The sequence below is a fragment of the Leiobunum rupestre genome, chromosome 5 (genome assembly GCF_980474605.1).
Source record: "Leiobunum rupestre chromosome 5, qqLeiRupe1.1.hap1, whole genome shotgun sequence".
Taxonomy (NCBI): domain Eukaryota; kingdom Metazoa; phylum Arthropoda; class Arachnida; order Opiliones; family Sclerosomatidae; genus Leiobunum; species Leiobunum rupestre.
In genome coordinates this window covers 40,977,263-40,987,825 of record NC_143388.1, presented here as the reverse complement: position 1 = coordinate 40,987,825, position 10,563 = coordinate 40,977,263, and positions in this window count along the sequence as shown.

Sequence of the window (10,563 nt, the reverse complement as noted above, 5' to 3'; positions counted from 1 at the left end):
ATACTGGTAATTGCATTCTACTGATATATGTACCTTCAAAGGTTCTGCTGATTTTTCAATTTTTGTTTAAACAAAATTGTGCGCTAGATATTCAAAAATTTCGGTTTTTAAAAATGAAATACTCCTACACCGTTCAAAATGTATCTTTTTTTATTCATCACAAGGCGGAGTAGTGAATTTTGGAAATTTTCTCGAGCCTGCGAAGATAGATTTATCATATTTTAGTCAATATGGACTAGTACACTTCCCACGTAAGAAATATTTTATATGCTTTCGGTCATATTTATATAATCTCCTGCCGATTTCTGTCTGTTATCTCTTAACATGGAAGATGCTCAGATTTGAGCCTATTCAGGTTACTTAGCGCCATGTAGCGGCCAGCGTTAGGTTAGGTTAGAGAAAGTGTCGATTGCAATTGAAGACAAATAAAGTCAGATTGGATTTGAAACCCGCGCAAATTGGCTAGATTTCAAGGGGGGAAAATCGTTTGAATGGACAAGTCAGATTGGATTTGAAACCCGCGCAATTTGGCTAGATTTCAAGGGGGGAAAATCGTTTGAATGGACAAGTCAGATTGGATTTGAAACCCGCGCAATTTGGCTAGATTTCAAGGGGGGGAAATCGTTTGAATGGACAAGTAACATTTTAATAACTGTATTTGAGATAAGCTTGTATTCAAACGTTTCGAAGTAACTTCAAACGGCAGCTAAAGTTGGTTGACCTTCAAGGTCAATTTCAGGGTGAAATTGCATTAAGACTGAGGAGATGCATCGGCCATGTATCGGAAGGGTTAGCAAATGTCCATTAATAATCTTAAAATATTTAAAACAGTCGCGGAGGCGCCTAGGAGACGTTCTTTGTCGCAGCCATAATAGGCATTTAAGCAGGCAGGAGCTGGCTTTGACTGAACGCTTATTGTGCCCGTCCTAACTACGCAAATTAGCGAGGCAGCGTTATGGCGAAAGGGTCTCTAAACTCCAGCAAACAGCCTTTGTGATATGAAGGGTTGGCCTTGTGACAGATTAAGGCCAATGCATTTATTAAACTTCTCCCTTAAATTACTCGCGAAGTAATTGGACCGGTACAGACTTAGTGAATACTGCTTTAAAATTGAAGTTTTCAAGCGAACGTCCCACTTGTTACGTCAATCACTTTCAGCAATATGGAACTACAGAGATTAACAACTTTTTATAAAGTAAAACAATATAATATTTAAATGTTCGATTCTATAATTGCAAACTAACATTTCAAAACTACGGCTGAAATAGTTTCAAAAGCAGTTTCCTTCAAAATTTAAAATTAGGGAAAATAATTTTTATATTAAATAAATATATTATGCAAAACGTTGTTTTAAGTAACCTAGGTGCAATATTTTATGGGGCGCAAAATCGGATATTTTGAAATTTTAAAATCAATCAAAACTTAATTGTTTATGAGCCCATTCCAAAGGGTAAAAAAAAACATAAGCTGCCTTTGCTTGTCCAATGTCTATTCTCCATTCTGAAGTTTTTAATAACATATTTTAGCGTATTCTGATATTTTGTAATCCAATTAGTAGGTGCTTAAATTAAGATAGAACTGGTTTTTTAACGGACCGTGAACTACAAAATTTATACTCTAGTTTCAAAAGAGAATTGATTTTTAGTTAAACCTTTAATTATTTTATTTAAATACCAAATATGGGTGGAATAGTCAAAAATGCAATATTCGTGAATTTTACGGACACACCGATCAAAAGATAAAAGGATGTCGTTTTGTTATTTTTTAAATGAATTTCAGTCTATGATCAAGACGAATTAAATATTTTATATTGGCATGTAAATGGTACACTTCAGCGTGGAAAAAAATGTTTATATTCTCGTTAACGGTTTTACCATTTCTTAACATGTTACATTAATTTTATTTTTTTAATTTACTTTCGTAATGATATAGATAGGAATTATTTAATAGTCAAGTTTTCAGGACACGTTCATATTCACCTCTGGTCGGTCACAATTAAATTCATCCAAAGAAGGCATTACAGCACGAAGCTGTTGGAGCTCTTACGCCATCTATTGTAAGACACTATTCACGGAGAACTTTAAATAAATCCTACGCCGTCAAACGATATTTAGAACTGCCTCATAAATATCATTCATTGCCTCTTTATTTCTTTTAAGGGTTAAGGTAAGGTAACTGGTTTTACGTTTCAGGAATTAGATATAGTTAAAGCTTCGAAAATTTAAATGTAAAAAATTTAAACTACACGTTTACTCTTAAGCAAGGGACTTTTGCCAAAACTAAAAATACTACTAGATATGCGAACTAGTTTTTACATAAAAGTGAAGCTTAGTTCTTTGGCCCAGTGCACCATATAGACAATTTAATTAAGATGAACCCTACAAATATTTAGTAACGTTTTCTGCCCCACCTATGGAAAGGACTCCCCCATTATCGCGTGTAATGACTAGTATTAGGCTCAAATATTATGCAAAATAAGAAAATTAAAAAATAGAGTTGTTTCATGTTTAAAAGTTTTGAAACTGTAGTAAATTATATAAAAACAATCGATAAGAACGATGGCTAAAGTGTGACTTAAAACGTCAAATTGAAATATTTAAAAATAATTTAAATTGGAATATGCTTTTAACAGATTTTAATTTATCACCTATTTAACAAAATAAAAAACCCACATCACACCATTATCCCACAAAAAATAGATTTTAAAATTATCAAAATATACAGTTCTGAGCGGGTTCGTCAAGTTTCCCATTTTTTTCAAACAAAACTACGTATTTAATAAAATATTGCTCTGAACAAATTCGAGTTTAATCTAAATTCTACTTAAAGCCAAACGGCAGGAAAACTATTGAAAAAAATTGCATAAATCGTCATATTCACAAGCTGGAATTCCTCTAAAATTTATATCAAAACTTCAACCATCTTAGAATTTTTTTAAAACATACGTTCAAAATCTGCACGACAGATGGCGACAACGGTCCACGAAACTATACTTCGATATTTCCGTTATTTGACCCTAGTCGTTATCTATCTAGGCTTCTTATTTTAACGGAGCATTTAATTTCAACGATTTGACATACGCTTCTCCGATTCTATCACAATCGAATATAGCTTAATCCTTGATAAACAAAAATTAGGAAGACATTCGATAATTGGGCGTCCGGAATTGTTATCGAATTATTTCGCATTTCGCGAATTTGCCGATAACTAAATTAAAAATAACGAGATCCGTCGAATCATGGTGCGGTTATAATTCGCACCTATTCGTATCTTCGAAATAAATTCGCTTTTGCTGTTTATATAAAGCCGGACTTAATTTGGAATTATCTCTCTCGAAATACGAATCAGCCCTGAGCGCAGTTATTATTCGGACAATCACAACCTTCATCAATGCCATTCCTAATGCCATTTCGTGGGGACAGCTTAAAGCGAAAACGTTCTAAGACACACATTCGCGTTTTTCACATAACCGATATATTTTCCAAAAATGTTACGGTTGGATAAAGTTCGAATAGTCGTTTTTCAGGCCACGACCAAAAAATTACTTCAATAGGTCTTAAGATTTAGGAGGCAAAAAATGTAATGCACGGTGGAAGAACTATTTTTGTGTCGGGATTCCGACCTTTCAGTTCAAAAGTTCAATTTTCGTTCAACAACCAGAAGCCGACTCAATAAGTCCTATCATGGAAACCATTTAGAGTTCGATCTACGACATTAAATTGTAAAAACTGTCGTGACTTGAAAAATAAATTTTTTATAACTCGACCAACGGCTGACTTATATCCGACCGTTTATTGGTCAATTAATAGCACACAATTATGCTATTAATTCTATACTCTATTATTTCGAAAAAGATCATATATTCAGGCTGAAAATGTTTGCTTTAGCTATATTGTTAATGAAGAGTTCTATCGCGATTAACTTCTAATAGAGGTTAGAAATGTTGTATCTGTAGGTGGGATTCCCCTGTAGCAAATCAGAGTCGTTCTGACGCCAACGATCGACGTCAGCCCGACTCCAATTAGCTACAGGGGTATAGTTAAACTCATTTTTTCCTTCATATTTAAAATAAAAAATAATTGTATTCATATTTCATATTAAAATTATTTTAATTATTTTAAGTGAACTACCACTAGAGGTCGGGGACGGTTAATCATTATCCATGTTTAAATTGATTTTGTTCGGGAAAAAAATGTAAACCAAAAAATTTAACGGTTAATATTTCGGAAAATTATTAAAAAACATGTATTATTCGTAAAATTTGAGCTTTTTATCGAAAAAAAACGTCGTTTTTCTGATTAATTTTACAAATTTATCAAAAAATTAATCGGATAATACAGAAATATAAATTACTTGATCAAAACGTTTGACGAATAATTATGAGAGCTTTATCTATTGAATAAAAGTTAATCATCCCCGACCTCTAACTACCACTTCGATAATACGTTGCTTAGTAATTAATTTACTTTTCCACAAAACGCTTATAGAAATTGCAAACTCGATAACTTGACATTGATAGAAAATATGGTCAGGTTCACCCATATAACAATAAATTATTTCCTTTAGGACTAATACAAAAAATAACTTGGAGCTATTTATCAGTAAAAATAGTTAAATTTAAATAAAGTGGATGAGTGGCATGATGTTACAATTTAAGTAAATCCACGGGACCAAATTGAAAATTTTTATTTATTAGCTAATACGAAAAGTTACCAATAGATGTCCCTACACTATTTAATTGATTGATTTGTTCAACTGTTATCCCTTTGTCCGTAAAATATTTAAATAGTATCCCAAGTATTTTATTAAATTGAGAGATATTAAGCTCTTTCAATAAAACTCAAAGGGAGAATGAAAAATGCAAGAAAATATTTTATATATTATTTTTGTTATTTAACATTCGTCGTAGTCAAATTAAAAACTAATTTGAAAGATATAATAAATAAAAGAAGATGATATTGATATTAGAGGCAATCTCTACCATTAAAAAAAGGAACACAAACAGATCACTTAAATAAATACGTGTTTCTAGTTTCACAGCTAAATTTTAGGAAATATAACATATATACTAAGGCAGGAATCCATACCTCTACTTGGAATGCTTAACGCGGCAGATTTTCGTCTCGATGTGGCTGACGGTTTTTTTGCCGTCAATATGTTAACTGAGCAAACAACAACGTGAGAGGGGAGCGCGCAGAGGGGATGGTTTCTCTCGTAGGCGGGGCCAAAGCCGTCAGAGTGATCTCACCTTGCGCGATACGGCAGTATAAGCATTCCAAGTAGAAGTATGGATTCCTGACTTAGGCAGATTACCATGACGATCAGGGGCATCATGTTCGATGAGGGTGGAGGGAGGATAAATGACACCACCCCGGGCTTCATTAACGTCGGAAGGCGTCAGTTTAAGGAACCAACGAGATACTGAGCTGAGTTGATATTTTTCGACGGAAGGAGCTTACTTTTCGCGAATTCGTTGGCTTGGGAGCAACGCTAAGAAATCTATAGTTTTTTTAATGTCTTTTAAACACGCACATAAAACTACGAATAACTCTCTTTCATATACAAAACATTATTTTTTTGTGTACCAAAGTTTAATGGTACTTGGATATTTCATTATGTACCAGTTGCAAAATTGCTTCGCCGGAACTAGTACATGGCCAACTCTCTTAGCACTGACAAGATATGGAACAAAATTAACGTTGGTCAACTAAACGACCAAGAATCCCAAAGCCTTAAAAAGGGGGCGGCTTACAAATAAAGTTACGCAGTAAGGGCAAAGAGGTGCTTGTACGAGTTTAACAAAATGTTACCAGATGAGGGAAGCAGTGGCTTAATGTTACGAAACGTACAAATGTTTTATACCCGAGCTTAAATTATCAATTTTATTAGCTTTAAATCGAATATAGTACTTAATTTCCTCTTTTATAATAGAATGGTTAGTATTGTAGAGGTAAAACCATAAAAAATAGGCATAGATTTGAAAGATTAATGAATTAATTTTAAGGTTTATTTTTCAAATATAATTAATAGAGTATATGTGACGTAATATCGGGGGTGGGTTTCTAACCCTTGATACTCTACGTTAAATAGGTGGAAGTTAGTATTCTGTTACATTATTTATGGGGTAAGGTTCTTTCCAATTGTTACTCTACGTTAATTAGGGCCGAAGGTAAGTATTTGTGACATAATTTTTTTGCGAGAGCCACCAAAGTATATATATATATCCCAGCTTGTGACACTCGGTGAAAACTCGGAACTACTCCTTCTGCGTAGAGTTTGCAAGTTCTCTCCCCACTAGTTAAAGGGGGTTTACCCGAGTTCTTCGGTTCCCCCTTTAATAAAAACTTGTAGAGGTTAAAGGTAATAGTTAGTGTAGGGAGTTGCTGGCTCGTGTGGCATGAAGGGCTTGCCACCACCCTCCTACGCGTTGTACTCCGGCCACCTGAATTAATGGCTTTAAAAGTCGCTGGATGGTGGTGCCCTCGATATTAGCCTAGCTGATTATTATTATTATTATTAAATAATTATGTCAACGGCCATTGTTAATTGAATGTACCAGCTCAATAGATTTCTGAAATTAATTTGACACAGATATTGCATAAATGCCAAAAATCGACATAGTGTATTATTGCCTTTAGCCATCGATATTCGAAATATGTATGAGCGAGAGCGGAACGGATTGTTCGATAACTAATCAGTCGCCCATCAGCGATGCTTCATCCGATACCTGCATTACATTGATTAAAACGAAATGGAATCGGTCCCAGAATCAATAGCAACTCGCGCGCCTCCTGTTGGATATACATGTATTGAATTTAGTCTGCCTTGGGACACACCAACGCCTGCTCCTGTTGTAAACACACCGGAGGGCTCCCGAAAGGCTCAAGATCGTAGTTATTACGAGGTCCTCAAACGCCCTGGTACTTTTATTTCTCCCAATTGTTTGTGAAACAGCCAAGAGGGGATATAATAAGCACCTGTAATTATGTGCACGGAGTCTCGCTGTTGGTAATAACTTGTAATTTTGGCCTAGAAATTACTCCGACTCATTTCTGTCAGAGGGGAGAGCTCCAAGCGTATACAAATATCAGTTTATTTGAGTTCTAAATAGTTTTGTTAATTTTCCGGAAAAAAAAGAGGAAAAATTTCCGAATTGCGGAAAATTTTCCGCAAATCAGAAAAATTAAAAAATTAAACATCAATTAATTTTTAAGGGTTTTTAATGTTTTTAACTTTTAATTTATATAAAATGTCTAATATCAGTAAACATACTACAAAACATTAGTAGTGTTACATTTTTAATCAGTTTAAACTAGTTTAAAGGTCTAGTTTTACTTTTAGATTCGAAAAAATTAGGCAAAAATGCCTCTTCGTTGAAATTTGCAAAGAATATATTAGACTAATCATGGAACGAAAATCTTTTTCATTTTTTTCGGAAAAATACGGAAAGTTTTCCGGAAAAAGGGCCTCGGTCATTTTCCGGAAATTTTTCCGACTTACAACACTAGTTCTAAAAGCTCAACGAGAATCTTATTTATATTAGAAAAATACATATATTTAACTAGCGAATACGTATTAGCGTGAAAAATAATTATTTTCGTTTCGGTGTCAATTCGAATCACGTTAAAATCACCGAAATTTTATTTTAAAGGGCAACGGTCAAGTTTTAACCAGTTAGATAGCCCTATAGCCCGTTAAAAACTAAAATTTATGGCGAAAACCGCGTAAAAAATATTAAGTGGTTAAATTTTAATAAAATAAAGAAATTTCGGGAAATTGAAAAGCGCGCGCTGCTGAAGACGCGAAAAAATTGTTTTGCACGCGCGGCGCGTTCCAGTTATACGAGCCCTAAGCCTAAATTACGCGATTTTCAAAGTTAGGATAGTTTGCAAATCGCTCACTAAGGTGCTGCTGGCGATATTTGGAAAAGCTTGGCCATTCCAAATAACCTACCCACAGAGCCCCTCGGCGGAACACGACAAAACTAACTTGCAATATTATAATTCTAGGTTAGGGCTGGTTTTCACTGGGCAAAAAAGATGTATTAAGCTTAACGTGGATTTTTTTGCGTGGGAGCTAGGGAAAAGCAGACTTTATTATTGCAAAGTCGAGCGTTGCTGGCACGGGCTTCTTCAGGCCGTGGTAGCAATAGCCTGCTAATGACATCAGAGAAATGCCACCAAACAGTAATTCCGAGGGGCCTGAAATTTGTAAAAATCCCGTAAACTACAGATATAAATAATTTTAGAAATCATTAAATTAACTTGAAAATCCAGAAATCTGGGAGAATAGAAGTTAAAAAATCTCGAAATGAGCATAAATAACCAGAAATCAATGCAAAAATCGTGCACTGAAATCTCAAAATCAGTTTCTGATTTCTGAAATCACTTTGAGATTCCAAATCCCGTACGCAAAAGTTTCAAATGTCGGACCCCACTCTTCAATTCTTAGCCATTTAAAATAAGCTGAAATTTCCGATGAAAACCTGGCGCCATCTACGAAGATTTCTGTAGTATAAAATATAAACCATTTTCCGATTCTGTAGCAGACGATACGAGGTTTTTACCAGAAGAAACGCAAATATATACTTAACGAAATCCTTTTGAAAACGTTTCGGTCCGAAACGTTGTGCCTTAACGTTGATGTCATTTTTCATCACGTTTTGTATATTGTATGTATATTTTTAAAATGTTTTAACAAGTTTTAAATTTATTAAAGGATTTTCTAAATAGTACAAACAGTTTCATGAGTTGTCCGTAATAAATCTATAGGGCCTATATTTTTATTTAATACACCACCATGACAAAAATCAGTTCTTTTACTTGGTAGTGTTCCCTTTCCGTAGGAACTCCAGTGTAATGAGGTAAAGCCCACAAAATATCTGTAGGGGCTATTAAGCGTCACTAGCGCCATCCGTGGTAGAAAAATATTTCACCAAATAAAAAATCTAAGTGATCGAACCATCTCTCTACAACCCTGCCTTTAATAACACCGTTAATGGTAGACTTTCTGTACCTTTCTAAATTTCAAGCAAATGTGGACGTTTTGGAAAGTACCTACACTATCGGAGGTATACAAATTCGATATGTACTTTCCAAAATGGCCACATTTTCTTGATATACATAAAAGTACCACAAAACAAAATATAAAAACCCCTAACATTCAATAAAAGGGTATATTCCCGTTGGATAGAATCCTATTGGGTTGAATTCCCAATGGATCGAATCAAAAAATATACTTTCCCAATTGATCGAATTCTAATTTTGCAATCCCATTGGGTCGAATCCCATTTATTCGAAAAAGTTTATAGAATATTGAAATCTGTTTATTTTGTTAGGTTAGGTTAGTTAAGGTTAGGTTAGGTTAGGTTTCATGCTTTCACTTGTGAGCAAACAAAATGTCGGTCGAATGGGACCAAAGCAATAAAAGTACCCAAAGCAATTGAACATTTCTTCAAGTCAAAAATCCGTTTAATTGAAAGACCAGATTATACAATAATACCTTTACACAAACTGTTCAGTACAGTGATATTTTTTCTGAGAAAAATACGCCTTCAAGTACTTAAAATTAAGTATATAAATTATAAAACTTTATAGAAAAGAAGCCCATATTAACGCGACTCGATTTATAAACAATGAAATTGTCGGACCCCTTTTAAAAGTTTGTTTTGCGGTATAAGTCGTTGAGAGTTTAAAGGAGCAAAATTAATTGTTACCTCTGGCAGTCAGGCTTCTTAGTCGAGCACTAAGTGTAAACATATTAAGTACGGTGTAGGCGCAGCCCTAATATACATTTCAGGCTCGCTGGAATGAAAACCACGCCTCGTACAAGGCCTATTTGCCGGCTTTTCCCTAATAACTAACGGAGGAGTTAAGTGAATACCCGATCCCCTATCAAACTTGGAAGGAACCAGATTTGAATACTAATTGCAGGGAGCTGGCACTGCTAGGCCCACCCCGCACCGGTTCATTAGTACTCTACAATGAAGCTAGCGTCGCTTACCGAGCGTATAAATGATAGTCCAAAAGGAACACCTCCTTTCATCCGTCAAATGAACTGCGAACAAGATGGAAAGACCACACTCTCATTTTGAGATACAAATTTTGCTATATTGTATTTTTTTTTTAATATTTTGGTTGAAATTTGGTACATATGTTTTTTAATTTGATGTTTTTATATTGACAATGTTTATTTATACTTAAATAACTACGAAATCGAGACCTTTGTTAACGTTAAAATTATGACAATATTTTTATGTTTGATTTTATCGGGAAACCGATACTTTTCCGTATTAATGATAAATAGGTATGTAGTAAACTTCTACAGAAGTAGTGGCTTAGTGGTTAGCACTTACTTTCGCCTTGCATCAAGAAGAGCCAGGTTCGATCCCAACTTGTGGGACTTGGGGAAAACTCGAAACCACTCCTTGTGAGTAGAGTTTGCAAGTTATCTCCCCACTAGTAAAAGGGGGTTTACCCCGAGTTCTTCGTTTTCCCCTTTCCATCAAAACTTGTAGAGGTTAACGGTAATAGTTAGTGTAAAGAGCTGCTGGCTCATGTGGCA